The 6,714-nt window shown below is 45.2% G+C and overlaps 1 non-coding gene across 1 annotated transcript; it reads right to left on the bottom strand.

Annotated features, from left to right (window-relative positions):
- Nucleotides 1-114: 114 nt before the first annotated feature.
- TRNAT-CGU lies at nt 115-188 on the bottom strand. The gene has a single exon. It is a non-coding gene; the product is annotated as a tRNA-Thr (tRNA).
- Between the last annotated feature and the right edge of the window lie 6,526 nt (nt 189-6,714).

The following is a 6,714-nucleotide window of genomic DNA, read 5'->3' as shown; positions in this document are numbered from 1 at the left end:
TTGTTGCCATCATCATTCTCAAAACATTTGCTTTCTACTTGAGCCCTTGGTATCAGCTCCTCATTTTTCCCCTCCCTCCACACCCCCCATTAAATTTTTCCCAGGAAAAGCTGAAGGCTCCACTGGGAGTCGAACCCAGGGTCTCCTGTTGACGAGACAGGCGCTTTAACCAACTAAGCAATAGAGCCACCTTGACCCTCCACTCTACCAAGCATGGTATCTTTTTCCAACCACTGGTCGCTCCTGACAATATGTCCAAAGTCCATGAGATGAAGTTTTGCCATTTTCCCTTCTAAGGAGCAATGTGATGGTACTTTCCCCAAGACAGGTGTATTTGTTCTTCTGCAAGGCCATGTTAATTTCAAAATTCTTCAACACCATCACTCAAATGCATCCATTCATCTGTGGTCTTCCTCACTCACTGTCCAAATTTCACCTGCGTATGAGGCTATTGAAAACCTGGGGCAGGTGCACCTTAGTCTTCAGAGTGATAGCCTTGCTCTTGAGCACTTGAAAGAGGTCTTGTGCGGCAGAGTGGCCCGATACCAATCACCCCCCTTTCCAGGGACAGCACACCTCTCTAGGTAACTGAATCCAGAGTTGGATGCATTTGGTTCTTGATTTGATAGCAAAAACCAGATACCAAAACAAAGAAAGGACACGAACACAGGATTACTGAACCTATAGAGACAGCAAGTAGAATAGGGGCTTGGGGGGGGGTTCAGTGGTGGAGGGGGGATAACGGGAGGACAATGTCAAGGAGTCCATGTAGGCAGATCTCTCTTTTTGGTTCGTTTTTATCTGTGCTGAAAAGGTGCGAAATTATGAGAAAGAACGCGGAAGACAGAGAGTCACCAGTTTAGTGGTTTTAAATGTCTTTAAATGTTTGATTGAGAATCACAGATGAGATGGTACTTCACCTTGAGAGCCAATATATACTCTTGAGAAGCAATGCCTATTTTATAAAGTTCCATTCCATCCCCTAGTGACCAGTAAACTACTTTCTGTTTCTGTAGATTTGCCTAGCCTGGACAGTTTCTATACCTGGAATCAGACAATCTGTGATCTTTTTGTATCTAACTTCTGTCATGGGGTCTAAGGTTTTCAAGGCTCATCCTTATTGTAGCATGCATCAGCACGCCATTCCTTTTTCATTGTCCAGTAATATTCCACTGTATGGTTACAGCCCATTTCGTCTCCCCATTCATCACTTGATGGACATTTGGGTTGTTTCCACTTAGGCGCTACCGTAAATAATGTTACTATGAACATGTGAACCAAGGTTCTGGGGTGAACCTATATTTTCAACTATCTTGGATACGTATGGGGGAATGGATTTGCTGCCAACCCTATGTTTAACATTTGAAGAATCCTCCAGGTATTTTCTAAAGGGACTACACCATTTTACAACACTCCAGTTCCTCTACATCCCCATCAACACTTGCTATTGTTTCTCTCTCTCTTTCTTTTTCATCCTTTTATTGGGAGCTCTTACAGATAGCATAACATTCCATAGTTCCATCACTTCAAGCAGTATTATACAATTGCTAGCACAATCAGTTTTGAAACATTTTCTTTCTTCTTGAACTCCTTGATATCAGTTCCCCTTCAGCCCCCCCCCCCCAGGAACCCTTATTATTGTTTTTGCCATAGCTCACACATCCAGTGTATCCATACACACACGATTCTGTTATTAGATTCCATTGAGTGGAGTTATACAGTCACAGATGCTACCGGCTTCCTATCCTCACTCCCATCTCTTTTTAAGTATCCCACAATGCATATTTTAAAGCAGTTGGTAGGTAATCATAGTTTCTCAAATCAAGCAAATATAATATGGGAGTACCCAAACAAAACAAACAAACGAAAAATGCAACAAACTCACGGCCATCAGGTTGATTCTGACTCACAGGGCCCCTGAAAAGAGGGTAGAGCTGTCCCTGTGAGTTTCTGAGACTAACTCTGCACAGGAGGAGAAAGCTCCCCTCCAGCTGGCTGGTAGTTTCAAACTGCTGACCTTTCAGATCGCAGTCTGATGTGTCACCACTCTGACACTACACTCCTTCTGGGAGTACCAGAAAGGGAAAATGAAACAAAACAACAACCACAGGAAAACAGCTGGACTTCAAATGGTTTCAGTTGTGGAGCATCATCTGTAGGTTGGGGGAGGGGCAACCAACCCAAGTGCTCATTCCAACTGGTTCTTGGGCCATCCTTGGCACACACACACACAAGCAGTGAAAACAAACTCAACAGCCACAGGTGGACAACGTCTGGTTTGGTTTAAAGTCAGAAGGATGAGCAAGGTTACTCTGGTTTTAAAGGACCAGCATGTTCCTTGTGACCAAGAACTAGAGCTAAATATGATTCTTCCCAGAGGAGGTCCCCCACCCCAACCCCCCTGTTTAGCAACACAACAAATAAAGCATTCACTGGTTCTAAATCTTTCCTGCCTGTCTGCCTGTCTGAGTTGTGCATGCTACCTGGGGAGTACAGTGGTTCAGAGGATAGTCTAGGGGTGGAGCCTGGGCCAGTGCCAGCTTGTTTTCAGATTAGGTATGTCGAAATGGAGTTTTCGGCATGAACAGGACTTAGGTTTCCACCGAAGCAGTCTATTTTCATTTGCAGGGAAATTTCAGACGGTAATAACTATAATGAGGCAAAATGGGGCAGAGGAGGAAATTGTTGCTAGCCCTTGGATGTTAACCCCTGCAAGCCTCAACTCTGAAATTGCCACCCACAATCATGAATGACATTTGCCAAGGAGGACCTGGGTGCCCTACACTGTGTGTAGGGCTTTCGACGGTGATATTTTGTTTAATCCTCACACTAGCCCTATGAAGTAGGCACTATTATCATTGTCATGGTCATTTTAGGAAAGTTCAAGAACCGGCCATTATATCACAGTTTATAAGCAGCAAAACCAGCTTAGCAAGCCAGACTGGGAGCCCAAAGCTGACACTCTTAACCACTGGGCTATGATGGCACACAATAAGAGGAAGGAACTTGCAGGAGGCTGTGCCTGCAGAATGCCCGGGCTGGCCCAGACAGCTGAGAAGCAGGCACTCATCCACCCGTTGGAAGCCCATAGATGAAAATAGCAAGCGCTGCAATTATGGTGCTGGGGAAGAATATTGAAAGTACTGCGGAGTCCCAGAAGAACAAATGCCTCTGTCTTAAAAGAAGTGCAGCCAGGATGCTCCTGAGAAGCAAGGATGGGGAGTCTTTTTTTCATTTTTCTTTTCTTTTTTAATTATTTTATTGGGGGCTCATACAACTGTTATCCCAATCCATACACACATCAATTGTACTTTCATTGTCCTCATCATTCTCAAAACATTTGCTCTCCACTTAAGCCCCTGGTATCAGCTCCTCATTTTTCCCCCTCCCTCCCCCCTCCCCTTTCCCTCATGAACCCTTAGATAATTTATAAATTATTATTTTGTCATGTCTTACACTGTCCGACGTCTCCCTTTACCCATTTTTCTGTTGTCCGTCCCCCAGAAAGGAGGTTATATGTAGATCCTTGTAATCAGTTCCCCGTTTCCACCCTCCCCTCCCTCTACCCGCCTGGTATCACCACTCTCACCACTGGTCCTGAAGGGATCATCCGCCCTGGATTCCCTATGTTTCCAGTTCCTATCTGTACCAGTGTGCATCCTCTGGTCTAGCCAGATTCGTAAGGTAGAATTTGGGTCATGATAGTGGGGGGTGGGGGGAGGAAGCATTTAGGAACTAGAGGAAAGTTGTATGTTTCATGGTTGCTACACTGCACCCTGACTGGTTTGTCTCCTCCCTGAGACCCTCTGTAAGGGGATGTCCAATTGCCTACAGATGGGCTTTGGGTCCCCACCCGGCACTCCCCCTCGTTCACAATGATATGATTTTTTGTTCTTTGATGCTTGATACCTGATCCCTTCAACACCTCGTGATCACACAGGCTGGTGTGCTTCTTCCATGTGGGGTTTGTTGCTTCTGAGCTAGATGGCCGCCTGTTTACTTCAAGCCTGATGGAGAGTTTTTGTCTCATGTACTTTGTGGACATGAGATGGGTTGACACACCGGTTGCAACCATGGACTCAAATATAGCAACAATTGTGAGAGGATGGCACAGGACCGGGCAGCGTTTTGTTCAATTGTACATACGTTGGAATGGATTCGACAGCATCTAGCAGCAGTGACAACGACTGTGTCAGATTCTCTAGTGGCAGCCAGGTGGCCCAGCTCCTCACTGTAATGCGATGTAAGAGGACAACTACTGGGGTGTGGTGTGGTATGGTGTGGGTGTCTTTGGGGCTAGAGCTTTCTATCTACTTTTTTTTTTTTTTTTTTAAAGAAGAGATGCAATGTATTCTTGACACCAGCTTTACAGCCGTAGAAGGTCACAGGGGGCAGTTCTACTCTTCCCATAAGGTCTCTCTGAGTCAGCATGAATTCCGCGGCCGTGAGTTTTTATTCAGTCCTCTGCTTTCTGCCTATGTGGTTGATGGTGATTTAATGAGAGGCTCCAGCGATGGTAGCCATCTGTGACCATGAGGCTACTCTAAGGTAGGGTCAGAGAGCCAACGTGCTGAAGATGGTGAAACCAAAGGATTGTAACATCCTGGTCCTTCGTGGACACACCTTGGCGCTGTCTCCCTCTAGACATGTTACGGGAGACAATTAAATGTCTTTATTGTTTATGCCTCTATGGAGAGACAGTCAAGCATAATAGTTCAGAGCATGAGCCGGCAAGCCTGGGTTTAATATACCCTGACTGTAGTCCATCGTAATGTCTACCCTCCATTTCCTCATCTGTGAACTAGAGATAATAAAAAAACCTACTGCCTGGGGTTATGGCGAGGGTTAAATGAACAATATGTAAAGCGCTTCAAATAGGCTTGCCAGCTAAAAAGTCTCTATGAATGCTAGCTAATTATTTGATTTTTATCCACCAGCCTTTTACCTCACAGCCCCAACTTCTTTATGTTAGAAAAGTTCAAATCTACAAAAATCGCAGGAAAATACAAGGAACACCAGAAAATCTGAACCTACGATGGCTAGTTGATATCATTTCCCCAGGTTGACTCATCTTCTTCTTCTCTCTGATTTTCCTGAATCATTGGACAAGTAGCCGCCAGCAGGCTCCTATGGTAAAACAGGGGAATGCTGGGACCTATACAATGTGGAAATCTCTCATAGAAGGAACATGCTAATCTTTCCCATTCATAGGGAAAGATAGGAAAGTGGTCAGACTGTACCCTGCCAAAGGTGGAAATCTTGGAAGATCTGGGAAAACAAGCCGGTCCTATTGCACTGCAGCTCTCACAGATTTCAGGGTTTGATTATTGGAGGTCTGGTTGTCCGTTATGAGCCCTGTTGACAGGAGTCACATGCTCCATTCAAGGCCAGCAGTTTGGAAGGACCAGCTGTTCCACAGAAAAAAAGGGCGAGGCCCATAAAGGACTACCATCTCAGAAACACACAGGGCCCTACAGAGTGGCTCTGAATCGAAATCTGCTCGATGACAGTGAGTTTGGCTTTTTGCTTGGTCATCTGTTCTGTGCAGAGACAACAGGAGGACCAAATTAGCTCCTTCTAGGAATTTAGGTCTTTGAAGGAAGTGATAAGACAGGATAAAATAAATGGTTTTATTAGATCTACTGCCAATCTGTTTTGACTTTCTGGGCCATATCTTCCAGCCTTTCTTTTGATTCTCTTGAGCCACTGAATATTCTTGTTAATAGTGCAGAGTCTATTGTAATTTACAACCCAAGAGCCCAGAGTGCCACCGCTCATCTTGTGACAATGAACCACCACCCCCTCCCCGCCCTCAGGATACAGACAGGGGTGTTAGAGAATCAGAAATGCACACCCTCCAGATTCCTAACCCTTCAAACCTAAAGTGTGGTCTGAGTGGCAAAAAGAAAAAAAAAAGAGGAAACGTAAAATTGAAATGGAGTCTCTTGTGACAAACAAATTCATTCCAAACAAACAATCAGAGGGGATAATCCCTTCATTTTTTAGAGGGTTTGAGCTAGTGACCTTCCAGTTCTATCCTCAAAGCAGTTATGCTCCTCGGCCTCTTGGCTGAATTAGTTTGGAATGATAATTTCAGATTTTAACCCTCCTCTTCCTGCCTCGTGAAAGTCACCAACCACAGTCCAATGGGAAGCCCGCAGTTGTAGACTGTTTCAGTGTGTTAGTCTAGGTACTTTGGAGAAACAAATCCACAGCGACTCATGTATAAGAGAGAGTTTTATGTAAAGAAAATGTGCATCACGAAAACATCCCAACCCAATGCTGCCCAAGCCCACAAGTCCAACATTAACCCATTAACCCAACACCAGTCCACAAAGTCCTCCACCTCACAAAACAGAGGCAATGATGCAGACTTCAGGAGGAAAGTTGAGTCAGTGAACAAACAAGCATCTCAGCACTAGCAGGGGTCTCCACACGGCTGTGAATTTCTGACGAATGTTCTTTATGGGAATAGAAAGCTCTTTCTTCTGAGGAGCGGAGTGGAATCCAATGCATAACCACTATTCCACCAGGGCTCCTCTGGAGGCTCTAGGAACTGAAATGTGCCCGAAGGCTGGCTCACATGGCTGGTAGGTGCAGCTGGCTCTTGCCTGGGAGTTCAGTTGGGCTTGTCAATGAGGTGGCACGCCTCAATTTTCCTCTGCGTGGCTTCTCCAGGAATCTTGGTCTTCCCACAGTGTAGTAACTGGGTTT

The sequence above is a fragment of the Echinops telfairi genome, unplaced genomic scaffold (assembly GCF_000313985.2).
Source record: "Echinops telfairi isolate 266 unplaced genomic scaffold, ASM31398v2 ScPeMD7_5592;HRSCAF=6446, whole genome shotgun sequence".
Classification (NCBI taxonomy): Eukaryota; Metazoa; Chordata; class Mammalia; order Afrosoricida; family Tenrecidae; genus Echinops; species Echinops telfairi.
Note: the sequence above shows the minus strand (reverse complement) of the source record. Positions and strands in the feature narration are given on the sequence as shown.